At 37.0% G+C, this 21,329-nt stretch overlaps 1 long non-coding RNA gene across 7 annotated transcripts in view; it reads left to right on the plus strand.

Annotated features, from left to right (window-relative positions):
* Nucleotides 1–21,329, plus strand: part of LOC112532481 — a 99,089-nt gene that overhangs the window by 50,669 nt on the left and 27,091 nt on the right. For all 7 annotated transcript variants that reach the window (XR_003075278.3, XR_003075276.3, XR_006939366.1 and 4 more), the window contains 2 exons: nt 5,129–5,203; nt 7,553–7,717. This is a non-coding gene — a long non-coding RNA (uncharacterized LOC112532481). The remainder of the gene's footprint in view (nt 1–5,128; nt 5,204–7,552; nt 7,718–21,329) is intronic.

Here is a 21,329-nt window from a genome sequence, read left to right on the forward strand (position 1 = left end):
GTAAAGGTGGGGTGGGGTTTGGATGATGGAACTTGTCAGGCATAGACTGTACTTGGGAATATGGAAATTCTAGGGCAGTATCAGGGATCAGTGAAGGTGGAAGGTGGAACCAAGGTGGGGGCTGTGATCCTAGAATCAATAAGGAGTCACACTGGGTCTCAGATAAGAACGTAGTCGGAACTGTAGAGATGGGAGCATCATTCACTCATCAGGAAAATATGGCCAAGCCATGTAAGTTACGTCATGGATACTGGTGGCTATGTGGAGACGGCCAGGCACGAAAGGCATTACCTTTAAATTGGACTGGGACTTGTACTACAGGATACTTAATACCCCAGACCATGGTGCATGAGGAAATCCCTTGGGGACTCCTGAGGACCCCTTGAATTAGAACTAAGCGTACATACAACCTCCTAGCTATATATAACAAGGGATACCACAGCTTTCTGAGAGCTCTTATCCTGGCTCTAGGAGTTACCCAGCTAGAAAAAGCTATAGTATATATTTCTGCATCTATGGAAACTGTGGAGAATGCCACAACAGATGCATTATGGACAATCCAAGAAGAGGTATCCTTCTTCTCCGAAGTAGTACTCCAAAATAGGATGGCATTAGACCTATTAGCAGCCAAGGAAGGAGGAGTATGTACAATACTAAATCAGAGTTGCTGTGCTTACGTCAATAAGGATTTAAGAACTGTAACAGATTTAAGGAAAATTTGGGAACAAATGAAAGTCCTGCATAGGGCAAGTCAGGATGACACCAACTGGAAGGAAGATTTACGGAACTTGCTTACTAGCTGACTACCAAATCTAGGATGGTTGAAGCAGCTCTTCCTAGTTTGTATCATCATAGTAATGATTGTTAGTTTTACCTTTGAGATGATAAATTGCTCTGCCTGCCTGTGCCGAAATACGAGAAAAGAATACGAGATATGGAAGAAACATGAGCTAAAGCAAAAGGTGGAAAGTGGGACCTATTTTGGGACACATAGAACAGATTAAAGAATCTAGCAGGTAGAAGTCCTGCTAGATTATAGAAAAGGGGGGAATTGTAGAGCAAAATCAGGTCCCTGCAGTGTAGAAAGAAGGTCTTCATAGCAAGAAAAGAGAAAGCAGCTTCACAAAGTAGACATAAGGGGCAAATAGAGATAGTTTATGTAGAGAGTGTTAGGAAACAAGGGATTCCAAGCACTTTCACAGGCGCTAGGTCCAGAATAAAAAGGAGAATGAAGGCCATAAAGATAAGGACCGGAGAACAGCTCGAAAACATTTGGCAGGGAGGTGATTACATGTCTGAAGTGCAAGCTGAAACAAGTTCAGGGGATGCCCCCTCTTCAGTGTCAGAAGTTTGCAGCGAGGAAGACTATGAGCCTTCGCGAGGAAGACTACGAGCCTTCATCATCACGACCTACTACGCACGCGCAAGGGGGGGAGGGACTGTATGCTAATGGGCTCTCGGGAATGTAGTGAATATGCATCCGAATTCCTGATTATGTATTAGTTTGACCTGTATCTATACCACGATTTCTTCGGATGGTGTGCAAGTTAGATGGAAAGATCCCCCTTGCACCAGGGTGTACGCGTGTCACCAATAAACACATACCTGCTCTATATCTTTACTGGCTATAGAGTCTGATTTCCACAAGTCAGTTTTCCAATTAAAAAGTTTTCCTATTCAGACAATGTAAATTATAGAATGAAAATATATACACTAAATAATTTTTAAGCAGTTATTTAAAGTCTACTGTAAATTAAAATGGAGTTCAAAATATCCCATCTATTTTGCGTGTCACTAGATATCAATTAGTCGATCATGTTTTCTCATAAAGCGGGGATCATTATGTCTTCAATAAGCAGGAATTCTTGGTATGAAAAAAAAAAGGTTGAAGAGATTTATAATGAACTGCCAATTAAAATTCAAATGTATGTTCCCTTGAAGAAAAAGCAACAAAAAAGAAGAATCCAGTAAATTTAAAAATAAATAAATAAATGTCTTTCTATTTGTAGGCAGGCTGTCTTGTCTTTCATATCATCTGAAACTTGACCCTAAGTTATTCTGGGTATGTTCATCCCAAGAAAGATGTTAGAAAAGATCTCTTTGTTAGAATAAAAGCTAGAACTTCTTCAAAGGTACTCAAAAGTCCATTAGTTAAGGTTTTTATTCTTTTCTTCTGATGTCACTAATGTGTCTTACAATGCTGTTGAAATTCAAATAATTCAGCAATCTATATAGTATGAATATGATAACTGTAAATTCTTGAAAATTCCAAATTATCAGAACAAAGACCTACAGACATTGCTTTCATGTTGTTTTTATATTCATTTAAGAATTCACTCGGGTCTCAATTAATCACTCAAAATAAATTTTAAATCAGTCTCCTTGAAAATCATGCTTGTTCCTTCTTGATTTTCTTTTTTTTTCTTAATTCTTTTTTTTCCCTTTTTCCCCTACTGACCTCCTTTCCTTCCCTCTTTTTCCTTTTTTTCCTTTTTGTGTAATACTACACCTCGAATAATTTAAATATGGGCATTGTGTGTAATGAGTAATTCATGATGAATATAGGTAAGAACATCCCTTTGATCTGGAAAAGTGCTCTTCACAGACAGAAATTGCTCAGTGCATTCTTTCAGGGAATGAGAAATTGATTTATCTTAATTTTGTCAGAAGGTCTAGATTCTATAAGAATGCGTAAGAGGAAAGATATTTTGAAGTTTTCCCAGACGAAGCTTTGCAAAGTTCTTTTCCTCCTTTTGAAATCTGGCCTTGTGTAGTCCTACTGCCATTTTGTACTTGTACTTCATAAGCTGCCTAAACTACATAAATTGATCAGATTCATTAAAAATGTTTTTAATTTAAGCAGCACTGAAACTCTTCTAATAACAATTCGGGCTTCATGTACAGAAACACTTTAGAAAAATATTGATTATTCTGCTGTTTAAGGACTAAGTTTAACTAGTCATCACTACTTTTAAGTGAGCAGTTCACCATTCCAAAACAGAAATGTTTTTAATGTCAAAATTTTATTATCACATGATTTCTGCTTTGTCAGTGGCCTTTTGGTTCAGTAATATGTGAAATAAAATAAATATGCATGAAAGATGCAGATAAAGTTAATCCACTGAAATACTACGTTGTGGACAGAATAAAGGTGAGATTTGATAAATGGTGCCCATAGGAAGACCTTACTAGCCTGTCCTCTGGAAGAAAACCCTTCTTGCCATAAACAGAAAATGTTTTGCTTGATGTGAGCATTGTTATTATTCTGTGTAAGATTACTTCATTCTTTTTACTGGGATGACTTCCATACCCAGGAATCAAATCAACTACTTGTCCTCAAACTCAATTTTAATGTGACTGGATTTCCACTGAGAACAATGAATGATGTTTCAGCAGACTTTGCCCGGGTGTGAAGGAAGCAGCTGATGCTCTGGTTACCTGCCTCGTATCAGCTACCCAGATTTTCAGCCATCTCTGTAATTCATGTGCCTAAGAAAAGCAGATACTCTGAAATTTGCATCTTCAGCTCGGGTGTTCCACAGATGGTCATGAATGGAGAAGCTGTCTGGCTCACACCAAGCAATGATCCATCATCCTCTATGTAATCCAAAGCCTTTAGAACACACCATCAGAGCTGCCATCCTGGCCTCTCATCTATCATAGCAATGCTATTTTGTATAATTTTCTTCTTAATGGCAATGAAAATTATCTAGTTATATATACTGTTTTTCAAATGTTCCTCATTCACTGAGAGTGTATTAATCTGTATAACTGTAGTGGGAAAAAATATTTTAATATGTAACAATAATTACAGTGTTAATGATGTGAGATATTATTTTGCCCAGTCCTTGTATTGAATGAGAAAAAATCTGTGTAAAATCCAAACTTTATTTTCAGTCTTTCAAACAAAGAAATTAGCTTATTGGCAGTGTTATGTACTATATTTAGCAGCAACCATAAGTGTTGCTGAGCACTAGGAAAATTCTTACACGAAAATTACTTCTTTTCCCCTCAACAGCCATTATGGTTATTCCATTTAAATTGCAGAAAATGAGATCAAAGGACTCTTTCAATACTGGCTGCTGTGCTGCATGCTGATGAGCCAAGCCAGCAGTCCATTCTCTTTTGTATGTGAGACCATGAATAGTATCAGCTCTAAGAAATGGGTTGCAGTGGGAATTATGGAATGCATTAACAAGGGACTTCCCTTCATATGAGCAAATGACTTCTGCTTTGAAGCAAGATTGTCTCATTGTACAGGTTTTTGACTAATGAATATGTGACTGCTCTGATTGATCCACAGATAGAGGTATAATCCTGCTGTAAAATGTAAGTAGTTATTTACATGATCAGGGAAATACTGGCAGACTTTTGTCATTTTATCAGCCACTACAGCCTATGCCTAATTCTGAACAATGACATTTCTTGAGGTATCTCCTCTCGAAGGACCCTGCAGGCAAATAGCATAGAGCTGTGTAAAAGCCAGCAGTCCTCCCACATGTGGGCTTTGGTGCATGGTGCTGACTTCAAATGCACAACTCCCCACTTCCTCACCATGCAGCTGCATAGCTCGATATTCCCTTGACTTTTCCTATTGTATCTCAAGGGAAGAAAGTGGAGAAACAAACTGGGAGTTAACACCTTGTGTACCAGCATCTTATAAGGGACAAATATGTACGAACGTTTGAATGTTTCCTAGTTTATTTATACCTAGTTACACTGATGTTTATAGCTCAGTGATTAAAAAAATTAGCATGTCAAATTACAAACAGAAATGAGGTAAATGAGCAAAATAATTAAAACTTTGAGAATTTTCATGTAGTCAAAATAATACTGTGATATAATTAAAAATACTTCCTAGTGTGGAATTATTTGTGCTACTGACAATGAAATTAAAGAGTAAATTTGCACTAACATAAATGGTGCAGATTTGAGTCCAGGTCCCACATAAAAATACATCTTTTCTGCGGGGAAAATAGCATCCCTTGAGGCCTGGTCTTTTGGCAAGCATTTCTGATCCAATTCATATATATTACTGAGAATCTCTCCCTCTCTTTCAGGCACTGCATGAAAAGTTATTGGAGAAAAATACAATGTATTGACATCAGATTTCTCTTTATTCCCACAGGCACAACAGCTAACAGATCTAGAGCAGAAACTAGCAGTTGCAAAAGGCAAATAAGAAAAGGCAGCCCTTGATAAAGTAAGAAGTGTAACATGATGTAAGCATGTTTATCAGCTATGAACTTTTCAGTGTTATTATGCAAAAACAAGTGGAAGTCTTGCAGAAGTTGAGATGTATAGTTCATTGTGAATACCTGGAACTATTTCCACCAGTCTGCTTGCTAAAAGGGGATTTGCAGCATACCCGACTGACTGCCCTTACCCTATGTTTCTTTCCTGTTGAATATTATGGAAGTTTAATTTAGGGCTAGGTTATGATTCGGTAGGCTTTGCAGAAGCCTGGAATAATCTTCTGGCAAATTATCATTGAGAAAGTCCTTGGATGGCATCATTGTTCACATGCTGTGAAGGTGACGTGGAAATGGAGCGGTGTAAGTAAAGGAAAAGAACAAAGTTCATACAGGTGAAGTTGTGAAAGAACTCTGTCAGACGCAGTGTCCATACTTATTCTAAATGCAGACAAGGCCTCCACAAACCTTTTTGGGCCATGGCTGAGAGCTTTTCTCTATGAACTAAAAATACGTGGAGATGACCACAGTAAAGACTTTGCCTTATCTGCTTTGAAAGTGCTTGCACGTGTAGTATGAATGGGATCCATGTAGAAACAAGTGCATGTTTTTGGAACATGAGCTGTTTTGCAGATGAATAATTGATTGATTGAATCTCAAACTGTGATTATAATTAGGCTTCTCTTTTTAATATTTGTTTTTAAATATTTTTTGCGTAGATGGTAGATGATATGTCAAACCAGAGAAATGAAAAAAGACATGCATAGTATCTTGACACTACTTTTGACAGACAGCTAATACATCCAAGGTTGTTGAGAACTTTGTCAAACAGCATCTTTGGTTGTTTCCCTAAATTGTACACTTGTGCTGGTGATGATTCAATGATTTGCATGGCACTATCAATTTTTAGTGCTTTTGCACATAAATTTTCTTGGATGCAGTGATATTTCATCAAATGGGAGTTGCCGGTGGCAATTACATCATCTATTAATTTTGTAAGTCCCTCTTTTTTTACCATCACCGAGGTGATATAAATAGCTAAACCAGATGTTGATAAGAGATAAAGACAATCATTTGAATGTAATTTTTACAGCTCCATACAAATAAAGTACTTTAGTTGTGTATTTCAATGGCACCAAAGCAGCCATTACTGTACTGACATTATATTCATCATCAATACCTCAAATGAAAATGGCAAGTTGAACTGCATTTATAGCAGAAGTACTTTCATCTATTACCAAAGCACAATATTTGGAATTAGCTGTTTTACTCTCCACATTTCTTTTGATAGATTTTCCCTTTTCTTCAGTTTATCTGGTGAGACAAACAGATTTTAGAAAAATTCTTTTTTTTTTTTTTTTTTTAATCCAGGCATGTTATATGTGCCATGCTTTCCAAACATTAATCACCATCAATAAATGGTTTTGATTTTTTTGCAATCAAATTTGCTACCACATAACTAATTTTTGCAACAGAGTCCGCTTGAGTTTTAATTTTGTTGACGTGGCAGTCATTTTTCAATTCCACTGTTTTGACTTTAAAAAGTATTCCTTGATATGCGCCAAATTTGGCAGCATGTTTTTGCAGATAATTTTTCAAATGGTAATCTTTGAAAACGGACATATTTTCCTTATAATTTAAGCATTGTGCTATGTTGTTTGTCTTGACAAAGAGGGGCTCATCTGTCAATTTTTTTTTTAGTAACTGGTCACTGCACTTGTTAATACATCTATCTGTATTTCTACCGGAAAAATGACAGTATTCTAGATCATGTTACAAACACAATCATGCAATCATGAGAACAGCATTCACCAATTAAAAGGTTTAACTTGATTTAAAGTAGAGTCATACTCTTAACAGGTGGTAAGGACTATGGCTTACCTTCTCTACAGTGCAACAACATAACATGCACATGTATGTACATACTTCTTTAGAATGTGGAAAATTACTAATTATTCTGAATATTATGAACAAAATTACATGCAAAGTCTGTGTCTATTTGCAATACTTGCAGACATCTGCTTCTCTCTTCTAATTATTATAAGCTAGAATCTAGTTACTAGTTACGTTTGGTAGGTTGCATATTTTTTCCTTTAATGATAAAATAACTATGAGCAATAATCAATACAGATAAAATGCAGGGATGAACAGGAAAATGAAAGGACTTCTTAGTACCTAATGCACTGTAACTTATTCATATAAAAACCATATTATTCAACCTTAATTCTTGTACTAAATAAAAAAAATAAGTAAAAGCAGTTGCTGTTTGTAAATGTTTGCTTTAATACAGACAGATGAAGCTAGTAATTCTGTTCATAATAGCACACCTTGGAGAACTGGTGATTTCTTATTTTCCCCAGGAGTCACAGCTGAAAGCTCTGAAGGAGACTGTGAAGCTTTGCCTGTCTTTTGTTCTGCACAATCAGCCACCCACTAACCATCAAGTCCCTACAAAACCAGCAGAGAAGCTGACATCTACAGCTACAAGGTGCTCAAAAGTTCAATTTCCAGTGGCAAGCACCAAGGTATGGTTCCTCCTTTGCTTTATTTTCACGCATATCTGAGAACGTGCCCTGTAAGAGAATCAAACTGGAACTGAGGAAGGTTTTAAATTCATTGCAAGATTGAAACAATTTTTGAAGATTCTAGGCCTCTTGCTGATGTCAGTAAACTCGTACAAAGATGGGAAATGGGCACTTATTTTGCTGAGAAACAGCATTCTGTCTGTCGCTTGCTAAATTGACCGTGTCTGCATGACAAATCTACAAGGAAGATAGATTTACACCTAAAGTAAGTGAGAATGCAGATAAATAATATTGTTTACCTGCTGGACACAGATAATGAGTTTGTAGTAATACAACATTGAACAGTGAGGCAGATTTTATGTTTCTCAAAGAAACCCACAACAAAATCCAATATAGGAGTGTAAAGCAGGTTGGGACACACAGACAGAATTTGATAAAAGGGATGCTATAATAGGCATGGGAATATTCGATGTGCAAAATATATTCAGGAAACAGGAAACTTAGGAGGAAGTATGATTCAATAGAAATCATTTTTTTACAGTCAAAATTTACAGTGATTGATGGATATCCTGATAGCTTCCATCTCCAGGGTGGCATTTTGCTCATCTATTGAAGTGATTCAATAAGTTTAGACCAAGCCTAAGGAAGGAAATTTTACAGCAATATGATGGAGGGAGAATTTCATCTCCTCCTTAAATTCCGAAAGTCTTTCCCGAAATATTTGAAATTGCCAACTCACAGTCAATTTGTAAATTTATAGGGCAGCTGTTGATATGTGCTATTAAGAAGACTGAAGCAAAACATCTGTAATTAAAACTGACATATAATTTCAGAACTTAGAATGTAATTATAACATTGAATCTCATGTTGCTACTCTTACCATAATGATCGTAGTTTCCTTAACTATTTAATACTAAGAAACCACATTTCCAAAACCATTACCTCTGGAAACAATTCAGTGTATTGATTAATAACAGCCCATTAGAATATGAGCTCACATTTAGATTAAGATAATGTTCTATGTTCTGAAGGAGAGTGGACTCTTATTGCATGACATACAGATTGAGTTTTACCCTAGGATTTCAGGAGCCCATTTTCCCTGGCTATAAATTGTCTCTTTTGTTACCATTGCCCTCCTCTTCAGGTTGCAAATGTTTGCACCTCTATCATGAGAACATTGGTTCTCTGAAAGATGGGACCTACCATATCACTGTGCCTATGTTTGAGGTTGGTATGGACTCAGGGACTTTGAAGTCTCCTTGGTTTTATGAGGATTCTTTGTTGATGGTTTAAGGGCTTGTTCAGCCTAGTTCCATGACTAGTGGGGTGGAGGGATCCACAGATCCATGCCTCCAGAAAGGGGAAACAGGGGACCCCAAAATAATTAAAAACAGCGGCAACGATCTGAGGAGAAACAAACCAATTTACTAAATGCAGTATCGGAATACAAGATAACACACTATAATGCAATATAATTAGAATTGAACCTAATAAATCAAATATAATGAGAGAGAGTGTCTGAAAGGTGGAAAGGCCTCACCATAAAGCTGAGGTGCAATGTGCAGTTGGGTCAAGAAGCAGGGAGGAGAGCAGAAGGAAAAAAGGGGAGGTCTTGTCACCTTGCCAGGGGTTATATCTCCTCTCTGACCACAAAGTCCTCTGGGATATGTAGTTCTTCTTCTCCTCTGGACAGGTGTCCAAAACTGGAGCATTAACTCTTTAACTCCCAGGTCATTACATGATGTTATGATGTGGAATACTGAAAACCAAAAATCATAAAACCATGACATTCCTGTAGCACAGCACAGGAATGAAATGTAGAGATTGGAACTGGATTTTTAATGTTTGTTTGAAAGGCAAAATAGTCTTCATTCTTTTTTCCATAATCAATTAGATTTTGTGTTTAACGTACCTGTTTATTAATTGTAGCAGTATTTCCTTGCTGCAGTCTAACTTCTCTGTATCCCAAGAGTGCCTAAGTTATACTGCATCTTTAATAGGCATTGCTCACATTGCTCTGCACATGGCATATGCCATGAAAATGTCTACAAAAATAATGATTTGCAGTCCTGCTCTTCCTCATATTTACACTTCATTGTATAAGTCTGTGATTATAAAATCACTGAAATCTGTTACTTTGAAATAGACTGTCTAGTCATCGTAGGAAGTCCTAAATTATACTCTCTACATCTGAACCATATTATGGAAGGTTTTTTATTTTTATTTTTATTTTTTAAGAATGACACCCATTCTTGTTTATCTTCTTTTTGGCAGTATTTTTTTGATCTTAGAAACCAGTTCAATCTAACTACTGGTTTATACTGTTCTTTCTCTATTACATTTGCACAAACATTTCACTATAGCAGTCTTGTTTTTCGATGAATATAAATGTATTTGGTTACTTTAAATATTTTTTTCTACTTGAATATAGGAACTTAAGCATTTTGTTGTGTTTGATAAGCAGCAGTCAAAACTTCAGGAAAGAAATGATCATTTGTCTGGTAAATATCTTCAAAGGTATTCTCATCTAATTTAAAAATTTTATTTTTAAATTGTTAAACTCATTTAAATCCATTGCATGGCATCTGTATTGCTTGGATACACATTTATTTGTGGGATTGGGATACTTCTTAATAAAAACAGTGAAAATAAGAAGGTTGTTTTTTATATTCATAGTTGACAATCACAGCATCAGAGTGCTTGTCAGAGAAGATATTTAAGATAAGAGTACAACACAGAAAGAATACTTGGGAAAGTATACTACCAAAATTCTTGTGAATGTTCACTATAAAAATCTGATTTGCTAAGGAGGTATAATAAACAAAAAAATAAGAAAAAAGCCCAACAACACAATTGTAGATTTGATATTAGGAATCTAGATATGTTAAGGCACGTGTGAGATGTGGAGGTGATCTGATCAGTCAGCATGGCTTCCCAAAGGGCAGATTGTGCCTGATCAGTCTGGTGGCCTTCTGTGTTGAAGTGACAGCTCTGGTGGAAAAAGGAAGGACAACTGATGTCATCTACTTACATTTCTGCAAGGCCTCTGCCATGGTCCTGCACCATATCCTTATCTCTAAACTGGAGAAATCAGTATTTGAAGGGTGGACAATTTGCTGGATAAGATAATGGCTGTATGGTTGTGGCCAGACGGTTCTTGTTAATGGCTCTATGCCTGGACAGATGCTGGTCACAAGTGGTGTCTCCCAGGGGTCTGTCTTGGGGAGCAGTACTCTTTACCATCTTTGTCAATGACATAGAGAGCAGGATCAAGTCTACTCCTAGCAGATTTGGTGGTGATACCAAGCTGGCTGGTTCAGTTGACATGTTAGCAGGAAGGGATGCTATCCAGAGGGACCTGGACATGCTCAAAAAGTGGGCACAAGACAACATTATAAGGTTCAACAAGGCCAAATGCAGGTGTTGTACTTGGGCTGGGATAATCCCACATATATCTATAGACATGGGAGAAGTTGAGAGTAGCCCTGCAGAGAAGGATTTGGGGGTCCTCATGGATAGAAAGCTGGATGTGAGCCAGCAGTGTGCTCTTGCAGTGCAGAAGGCCAGCAGTATCCTGGGCTGCATCAACAGAGGGGTAGCAGCAGAGAGAGGGAGGGGTTGTCCCCCTCTATTCTGTCCTTGTGAGGCACCATCTGGAGTACTGTGCTAAGGCCTGGGGCCTTGTCTCACTCTAATTTATAGGAGGGAGAGGAGGTTCTTTGATATATGTATACCCAGAGTGAGATTAAGAAACAACGGTTCAAATGCTGGTCCAACCAGTTTATTACAAATGTTAATCAGGAAGATGGGAAAGGGAGGACGGACACTATTACAGATTGGGGTAATGGGGAAGGGAAGAAAGAGGATAGAAAAGATAGAAAATAGAAGCAAAGGAGTCTTTATAGGTACAAATTAGGGTGATGGGGAAAGGAAGAAGGGCAGTAGAAAAGACAGGAAATAGGAGCAAGGAGTGTCTATAGGAAGCAAGAGAGAGCTAGGGAGATAGTCACCACCACGGGTCCAGTGTGGTTTGTGGTTCAGTCGTTGCTCTTCAGTAGAGGTGGGCCGTTGGGCATTGTTCCGTTGATGAGGATGGTGACCATCACTACGATGATGACGATGATGGCAGCACAAACTTATTTATAAGTCCAAAGTGGTTGAGTCAGCCTTTTGGAATGGCAGTTTCTGGTTTTTGGATCTCAGCAGGAATTCCTTTTGTTCCTATCTCCCTGGCCTTGCCAGCAGATAAGAGGGAGTATGGAGACGCCAACTAGTATCTTGCCTTCACAAGATATGATGGTATCATCCCCCAGTCTCCCATGGCAGACTTTGGTCACAGGACAGATCTTCCGCCAGTAAACAGTCCTGAGCATTCCCTTGACTCTTCGGCCGAAGGCAAACAGTTCCAAAGAAATGCTTTCAAATGTAAATTGTCCAGATAGTGATGTTGATTGCCACACGGCAGCACCCACCTCTCATCTCCTAGAGTCTTATCACAAGAAATACCTGAGGAAGCAAGCTTTGAGCCAGAAAACAAAGAAGGATTCATACAGGCCTCCAGTACAGGAAGGATGCAGAGTTGTTGGGACCTGTCCAGAGGAGGGCCACAAAGATGATCAAAGGGTTAGAGCATCTCTTCTAAGAAGAAAGGCTGGGGGAGTTGGGCTTGTTTAGCTTAAAAAAGAGATGGCTCTAGGGCAACCTCATTGCAGCCTTTCAGTATATTTGAAAGGAGCGTATAAGCAGGAGCAGGTACGCCTGTTTACAAGGGTAATAATAGGACAAGGGGGAATGGTTTTATACTAAGACAGGGGAGATTTAGGTTAGGAGATGCTAGATGTTAGGAGGAAGTTTTTCACACAAAGGATGGTCGTGCACTGGAACAGATTGCCCAAGGACGTTGTGGATGCTCCATCCCTGGTAGGATCCCAAGGCCATCCCAAGGCCAGGCTGGATGTGGCTCTGGGCAGCCTGGTCTTGTGGGTTGGCAACGCTGCCCATGGCAGGGGGGTTGAAACTAGATGATCATTATGGTCCTTTTCAACCCAGGCCATTCTATGATTCTATGATATTTGAAGTTTGCTTACAAGCAGGAGGGGGATGGACTTTTTACATGGTTTGATAGTGATAGGACACAGGGAATGGTTTTAAACTAAATGAGGCAAGATTTAGTTTAGATGTTAGGAAGATATTTCTTATTCAAAAGATGATGAGGTGCTGGCGCAGACTCCCCAGAGACAACATGGGTGCTCCATCCCTGGAGGCCTTCAAGGCCAGACTGGATGGGTCCCTCGGCAGCCTGATCTGGTGGACGGTGATATTGCCCATGGCAGTGGAGTTGGAGCTGGGTAGTCTTTAAGGTCCTCTCCAACAAAAGCCATTCTATGATGCTTTTTGCTAATACAATCTCTCTTTGACAATATTTGAAAACCAAAGATCTCTAAAGTAAAATATTTACAATGATTGTTTTGTAATTTTCTGTTGATTTTGCTGAATACTTCCTTGATGTTACCCAGTCCACTCTCTGCCCCTTCCTGGTAGCCTGGCTTATGATATTTCTAGTCAATTTTTTTTCCTCTTACTCTATTTTCTTTCATTTTAATTTTCTTCATTTCTAAGTAATGAACAGTTGTTACTTGTAACTGTGAAAAACACATAGAGTAAAGTTTATTTCATGTCAAATTTAACTCCAGGGTGATACAAACAAATGCAGCTACTGCAATGGATGCTCAGATCTCTTCAGACAGAAACTGTTTCATGACTGAAGAGAAAAAATTAGCAGGCACTCTCATAACTTTACCAGAAGAAAGAGAAGTTGATACTAAGGATGAAAAATAACATCCATAGTCCATGAGCAAATGGAAAGAACATCAAGGACAGTGAACTGTGCTCCATTAGGATCTTAGGAAGACTGCTATCTTTGGTACCTTTCTGCTTTTCTACATAGAGCCTTCCTCCACCTTTGCTTCTGACAGTTAATGAAGTATCACTGGCATGTGAAGTTACAGTTCATAGCATTAAGCACTGGGATTGGGAAACAATAATTAAAAAAGAAGGCAATTACTAAGTGCAGGCAGTATAAAATGGCATTGGAGAAGGAGGCCTTCCATTGTTTTAGAATTTAATTTCAGAGTGAGTGAGGAATGCTTGTGTCCTTCCAAGCTTTTTATGGTAGAAATCTCAGATACTATGAGTATCTGTAAGCCTAATGTAATAAGAAATTTGTTTTGAAAAAGATGAAAGGTAACACAATTTCAGAATTCCTAGCATGATCTATACCTTCAAGAAATGGTCTCCTTATTTGTTGCTCTATTATAGCCTATAGACTTTATCATTATGATTAACTGAATGCCAACCATAGTCATGTATTATTTTTTCTTTAATGACGATTTGTATGAGTATGGCAACTCTTCCTCTTATATTTTATTTCCTGAATTTGCCTTGGATTGAGCATGATTTTATTTGCTCTGAAAACTTCCACAGACCTTTTTCTAGAGTTCTTCAGTGATTGATTTTAAATAAAATTTTATTACATGCTGGAAAATATTTAATGCCAGAAATCATTAAATTGAAAGCTCAAATTCCTTGATTTTATTGCTTACTTTAAAGAAGTCTTCACTATTAGCACATTCCCTTGATAGTAAATTAGTTTTAGATGTCTTGTTTGTTTGTTTGTTTGTTTTTCACTTAGTACAATCACTGGAAACTAGAGGGGAAAAAAAAAAAAAGCACCTGGCATCTTTTTAGTTCATATCCCAAAATAATAACGTTTTCATTTAATAATGTCATTATAAATTATATCATTCAAGTTTTAGTGACATTATTATTATCCTCATTTCATAGATTAGTTTTTTGACTTCTCTTTGTCTTGTTACAGGGTACAAGTAGCTGATGATAATTACTGATGTGGTTTACTGATGTGGTTATCCTCTGTATGGCATCTATTATTAATCTACTGTTACAAAGCTTCACTTTATATGTATATGTGAAGCCAGGTGGGAAACATTAGAGATAGTTGTTATTTTTCTTTTATTTGAGGAAAGATGTGATTTGGAAAAAGGCACAATAGACCTAAGGCATTCAAGTTCAATTTAGTTTTGAGTAATTTAAGAAATCACCTATTGACCTAAAGCTGACATTTCATTCCATTATTTTTAAGCTATGCCTTCTTAATTTATTGTGGTATAAAACTAAAATGTTATAGATTTCATTTTGGATGAGAGATTAATAGTGTGAAGTAATAGTGTGAATAAGAGAGTAATAGCGTGTGCCATTCAATCATGGAATAGCTCACATTCAATTAAAACAATTAAACAAAAGCTTCTTAGTATTAAGCCTAAGCTTGTTAAAATCTTAAATTTAAGCAGATGGTGGTTAAGTTGAATATTTGAAGTGATGACAAATGAGTTTTTTTATATTGAATTTGACATTTTGACATTGATATTGGACCTTTTTCGTTACTATATATTATGAGATACTTCTTTCAAAACAGTAGCCCCATTTCTTACACAATCACAAGTACAGACATGTTTTATCTAGATGAAAATACTACTTTTCAAATATGTTAAGCTTGTATTAATTTTAAAAATTCAGTGAGATTTCCAGTTGCTTGATTTGTTTTGTACTTAAGAGTAGCTGGTGTTCTTTTACCTTTCAACATTTGAATGGAGGTATTCAGTGCTTTTAGTAACGTGTCATGCTCCTCAATCTTTGCAGAGTTTAGACAATCATTTTCAGTTGTTTCTTCATTTAACATTTCTGTACTACAGACTGAGTACCAAAGACAAATTGGATGATTACAGTGTGATTATGGAATTTGTTACAAATTATTTATTTAGAATAGAAGATAGAATAGTTTAGTTGGAAGTGACCTTCAGAGTTCATCTAGTCCAACTACCTGACCATGTAACTGCTGACCATTTATACACTGGCAGCCTCTTCCACCCAACAAATCATGAACATCAGAATACAGGGAAGTACTCTAAGCAGAGTACTTCTATTTTAATACTTGCACTAGAACTTGAGCTTGGTTGTGCAGATGTTAACCTGGTGAGATCCTAGCGCTGGCCTTTTAAATTATCAGCTGTAAAATTAAATTGAAGGCTGGATTATGATAATGAAGCTTAGCATTGCCCCAGTTCTGAATGGAGATATTAGGAAATAAAATGCGATTTGGTGATCCAGTGAATTGTCTTCGATGTTGTCTTCCTCCAATTAATAGGAGGGAGAGGAGGCTCTTTTAATATATATATACCTGATGGCAAGATTAAGACACAACGGGTCAAATGTTAGCCTGACCAGTTTATTACAAATCCTCGTTGCTTAGGGATATGGAGAAGGGAAGATGGGCGATACAAGAGATAGGAAGTAAAAGCAAGGAGTCTTTGTAGGGAGCAAGAGAGTCGCACCGTGGGTCCAGTACGGTTTGTAGTAGGTCTGTTGATCTCAGGTACTTGTCCAGTCACTACGGGGGATGGGAGAAAGCCAGGAAGCTTCGCAGCAAGCATGCCCCAGGGAGTTCTTCTGAAGAGGCTTTTCACTTCAGGGAAGCCTCCATCAAAGGTTGCTTCGGGAATTTTTTTCTCCAAATTCCTTAGTTTAGTCATTTAGCCTTTTATCCCCCATTTCTAAGTTTTTTTCCTTCTTCTTCTTTCCTTTCAGTTAGTGTTACATACCTGGCCCAACAGCTAAGCCAGTAGGGAGTGATGTCTTTGTTGCCATGCACAAGCATTATCGCCTTCTGCAGTGGTCATCTTCTTCAAGCCGCACCCCGGAAAAAGACTGCTTGTCCCCTCCTCCTTATGTTTGCACTCAAAACCAGAAGTATTGTGGCATGGTGTGTGTGATTGGTGTGACACCCATCACTCGCCCTCCTAGAATTTGCAGTTGTCATTTGGAGTCTTATCACCAAAAAGGCCTCACGAACCAAGCTTTGAGACAAAAAAAGAAAAGCAGTTTTGTTTTTCACAGACGACCCTGTAACTACGCGACAGTGATGTGGCTCAGAGGACTGCAAAGATAGATAAGTTCAGTGTCTAACTCCCTCTGCAAATCAAGTGGGAGAAAAAATTGAAAGTGTATAATCTCAAACAGATTATTTTAAGATTAGACTAGTTGTCATGGTTTTGTAATTTTGCTATTGGTATTCCACATCATAACATCATGGACAAAAGAGAAGAACTACGTATCCCAGAGGACCTCACAGTCAGAGAAGGAAGATACATCATGAAAGATACGTCGTCTAGTTGCGCACGGTCTTTCGCTTTCGCTTGCTGCCAAGGAGAGGAGTGGGTGTGCTTCCAAGCCGTGCACCTTCATCAAGTAGGGCTTTCAGTTTTGGAAACTCTCTCTCTCTCTCTCTTATTTCATTTGATTTATTATCCTTACTTTCAATTAGATTGTATTATATCGTGTCATCTTGCATTCCAATATCATAGTTAGTAAAATAAGTTCTCCTTAGATCGTTGCCTCTGCTTTTTTTTTTTTGGGAAGCCAGGTGGCCCATGAGCCTACTGCCCCCCTGTCACGGGCACAGATTTATCTAGATAATTCTGTGACACTAGTCCCACTGGAATTGCATAAAATTGTTTCAACATGAATTTAGAGACAAAAATAGTGGCCAGCTTTTGTATGAAGTGATCTATTAAACAAAGCTACCAACTCATCAACATTCAGTTGAAAGGCAGCATGGTGATTATGTAAGTGTCTAAAGCAGTTAAACTTTGTCAAGGTGACCCTTCCTCCTCAAATGATAACATTGTGCCTGTGTATTAATTTTTTATTAGGAAGACATTTGAAAAATCAGCTTAATCTCCATATATTGTTTATAGTTTAAAAAGTACATGTCCTTTATTGATGAAGTTTTTTGTTTTTTTTTTTATTTTTCAAAAGTGTGCATTAGTATTTCACTGGGGCTCAAGAGAAATAAAAAATACTGATCTTAGCACATAATACAAATAGATGTCTTGAGCTCTTGTGCTGTACAGAGTAGCATTTGTACAAATGCTCTACAAGCTGCGCTTTGCAGTTGAATATTTTTAATTGCTTAATATGGAATACATAGTTTTGCTAGTTCCTTGTGGAACTATGGAATACTTAGTTTTGCTGTTCCTCTGTGGAATTTATACTACAGTTTACTTGCCATCTTTAGTTATATTTGTTCCCATCTTAGCATTTTAAGTGCACATGAAGGCTTAGAAATTCTAAAATGTATTCACTCAATTCACATGCCTAGGGCACAAAAGAAAACTTGCATTTTTTGGCAGATAATATAATTTCTGTATTCTACTACAATATTCTTAATTTTGATTGACGATTACTTATTATTCCTGTGTGAGGCAAGTAATGTAAGATTCAGCACAACCAACTCAAAGAAACAAAGTTCTTTTCCATTAATTTCCACTAATTAAGTGATCCTGTTGTTTGCCATGCTGTACTTCTTTCTCATCATCTATGAAATAAGTGGCATTACCTACTGAAAAGCACTATGGGAGAGCCCTTTGTAACATGCTGATTATTATGATTTCCATGCTTTTTCATTGTTTCAAATGAATTCCAATATGTAATGTGGCAAGCAACAATTAGAAATAGGAAAATGAGATGAAAATAACCTTACAGGAATAACTATCTTCTGTTGTTTGTGTCATGTAGACATATTATCAGAATATAATATATGTGGTCTTTTTCAATTGTCATTTGTATCTAATGCTTGTTTCATTTTTTATATTATTATGTAAGGTGTATAATAATGGTTGCCTCTTTTCATATATGTTTTTTGATACCTTGTCTCAGTAATAACAACTTCTGCCCTTTTTTTTTATTTTTTCATGTGATTGCTTGCTGTTGTTTAATGGGTAGCACTATCTGGGTGATGGATTTTCAGCAACTGTAAGGCTCTGATTTGTATAGGTCAGTCAGCCAAAGTTCTGTATCTCTCTGTGTCCTTATGTAATCCTTCAGGTATTGCAACTGCTAAATTGTTTATGAATTTGAATTGGTCTTTGCAGATCACAACAGAAGTAGGTAGAAAATAGAACATTCAGAAACAGAGTGCATTCTTGCAGAATTTCACCAGACACTCCTAGAAGATGTGGAAAGTCATGTCAAAGTCTGTTCTCTCTTGGAGTTCAAAAATATACTTGAAAACAAGATTTGAAGAATGTTTTTGTTAGTATAAGGCAGTGAAATGTAGAGGAGTCATTACTGCCTATAAAATTATTGGAACAATATCCAAGTGTTTCATAGCAAGCCTATAGAATAGACAACATGTTACAGAATTGATCCCCTAGGCAACAGTAGGATACAGAAAATAGATATATCTTTTACAGTGTACACAACCATCATTTCTCAGGTTGCCTCCAATTAATTTGTTTGACAGAGAAACAAAAAGGTAAAAGTTTATAATTGAAATGGAAATGATTAATGACATGGATGCCAGAAGTATATTAGAAAGTTCTTCCACAGTACAATAATTTAAGGAAATCTTGATGTGCTGTGTAACAAATCCACCCATATTTTTAGGCCAATGGTTTAGCAGCTCTACTGACTTCTCAGACTGAATTCCACATCTCTTGCTGATGATAATGTTGAAATCTTGTGTTGTTTTTTACTGATAAGATGTTCTTTTCAATGCTCTTGTTTTATAAATTATTAAATACTCAGAATTTTTAGCTTGTTTTTTGTACTAGTATAATTTAAGTTTATGAATAGCTTAAAACATGAATTTGGATAGCAAGTTTGGATATTCTTTAGCAATGACAGATATGCTTGGGTTTGTCTTCCTTTATATTCACTTTGCAATCATGTCCTCTTCTGAAGAGCGAACAAACAGTGGGCTAACATAGCACTGGTAGTAAATGCAGAATTACGTTGACACTCAATGCTGAAAGTAGCATTTTTCATTGAATAAGCATAAAAATAACTGGGCATAGGTGTTTTTGTAATTGGGACTAATTTGGAAAATTTTGCAATGGTCAGTAACCCTCAAAGTTGAATAGCTGTTTCTTTTTGTGGTGTTATTGTGGTGGGATGTCATTTCAAATAATGTCAGAATGCCATCTGTCCTGAAATTTCGTAGTTGTTTATTGCAGATGTCCTCATATATTTAGCTGCAGGTCTCTGTTCTGTTATCTGAAGGAAACTATAAATGTAATTTTTATTAAGAATTTTTCTTCTAACTGCACAAGTAAAAGTATGTGGCAGTAGAATTGCCCTACAAGACACAGAATGTGTCTGAGTGTCCTCTTTCGTCAAATATGAATACATTTCAGAATAGTACAGGTTAGTGATTTTATCTCTAAAGTTAAGCTGCACTTTCAAGACAATTTACTTTGGTTGGTTGGTTTGGTCTTTATTCATAGAGCATCAGACTATAGAAAAGTGCAGGCAAAAGAAATCTGGCAGCCAGAATGATCTTGTAGAGCAAATATCAGAATGTACCCAGAATTAAATTCTACTGGCTTATTACTGAGTTTTATGTAGAACAAATGGAAGTGATAAAAGATTTCTATGGCAGCAAGAGCTTTCAGAAAATGTCATCTGATTGGCTCTGGACCTGAGGCTGCTCTTTGGCTGTGGGTAATAAAACAGTTGTCCACGCCCTGCTCTCAGGTTATTACATGTTAATACAAACTCAGAGAATACTGGTGACAATCCTAGAACTTCTAGACTCTGCTAAGAGAGGAGTAGAAACTTCGTTATTCTGTCTGCTGTACTTCTATTTTGAGTATTGGACATAATACACATTTACTTTGGAAACTTGCAAAGTCTTGTATAACTTGAGAACATAACATCTGGTTCACAGCTAAGATCTGATTAACATTTCTGTTTTCCTCCTAGCTGAATTATTCACAATCACCTACAAGTAATTCGTTCTTGCTTCTGTTATTATTGTTAGGAGATATTCTAAGACTTAGGGGCTTAGGGGGAAAAACAGGAAATTGTTTTCTTGCCACTGTTGTGCAAGTGAACATCTATTCTGATAAATGCAGAAAATTTGAAAATATAAATTTGATACCATAAGAAAATAAACATAAAAAAATCCATGTTCCAGAGAAGTTGAAGTGTCCTTCAACTCTAAAGATACCAGCAAGTGTAATAACATTTTGTTGATAATAACTGCTAGAAGAGAATGTATGCATGCAAAAAAGAACAAACCCGTCACTGCCTCTCACTCCACTGAAACTGTCACATTATTGTGGCACTGAGGGACATGAGCTAGTGGGCATGGTGGTGATAGCTTAATGGTTGGACTTAATGGTCTTAGTGGTCTTAATGGTTGGTCTGAGTGATCTTTAGTGGTCTTCTATGATTATGAACAGATTAATAATAATTAGTAATTAGACCAATGACATTTAATTTCAGTCTTGTGTTCTCTCACACTGAAGTGCAGACACATATATAAATACACAGTTATATCTCAATGAAGGTATTACACAGCATGAAATATGGTGGTGATGGGCTGGTGGGTGGACTAGATTATCTTAGTGGCCTTTTCCAATCTTAATGATTCTGTTATATAATCTTGATTATATATATTTTAATATATAAATGACTACTCACACTTGTAGTGTATTGTACTCTGCTTAGATTTTTGTAGGATGGTCATTACTGA

This window comes from Gallus gallus, chromosome 5, assembly GCF_016699485.2.
Source record: "Gallus gallus isolate bGalGal1 chromosome 5, bGalGal1.mat.broiler.GRCg7b, whole genome shotgun sequence".
Taxonomy (NCBI): Eukaryota; Metazoa; Chordata; class Aves; order Galliformes; family Phasianidae; genus Gallus; species Gallus gallus.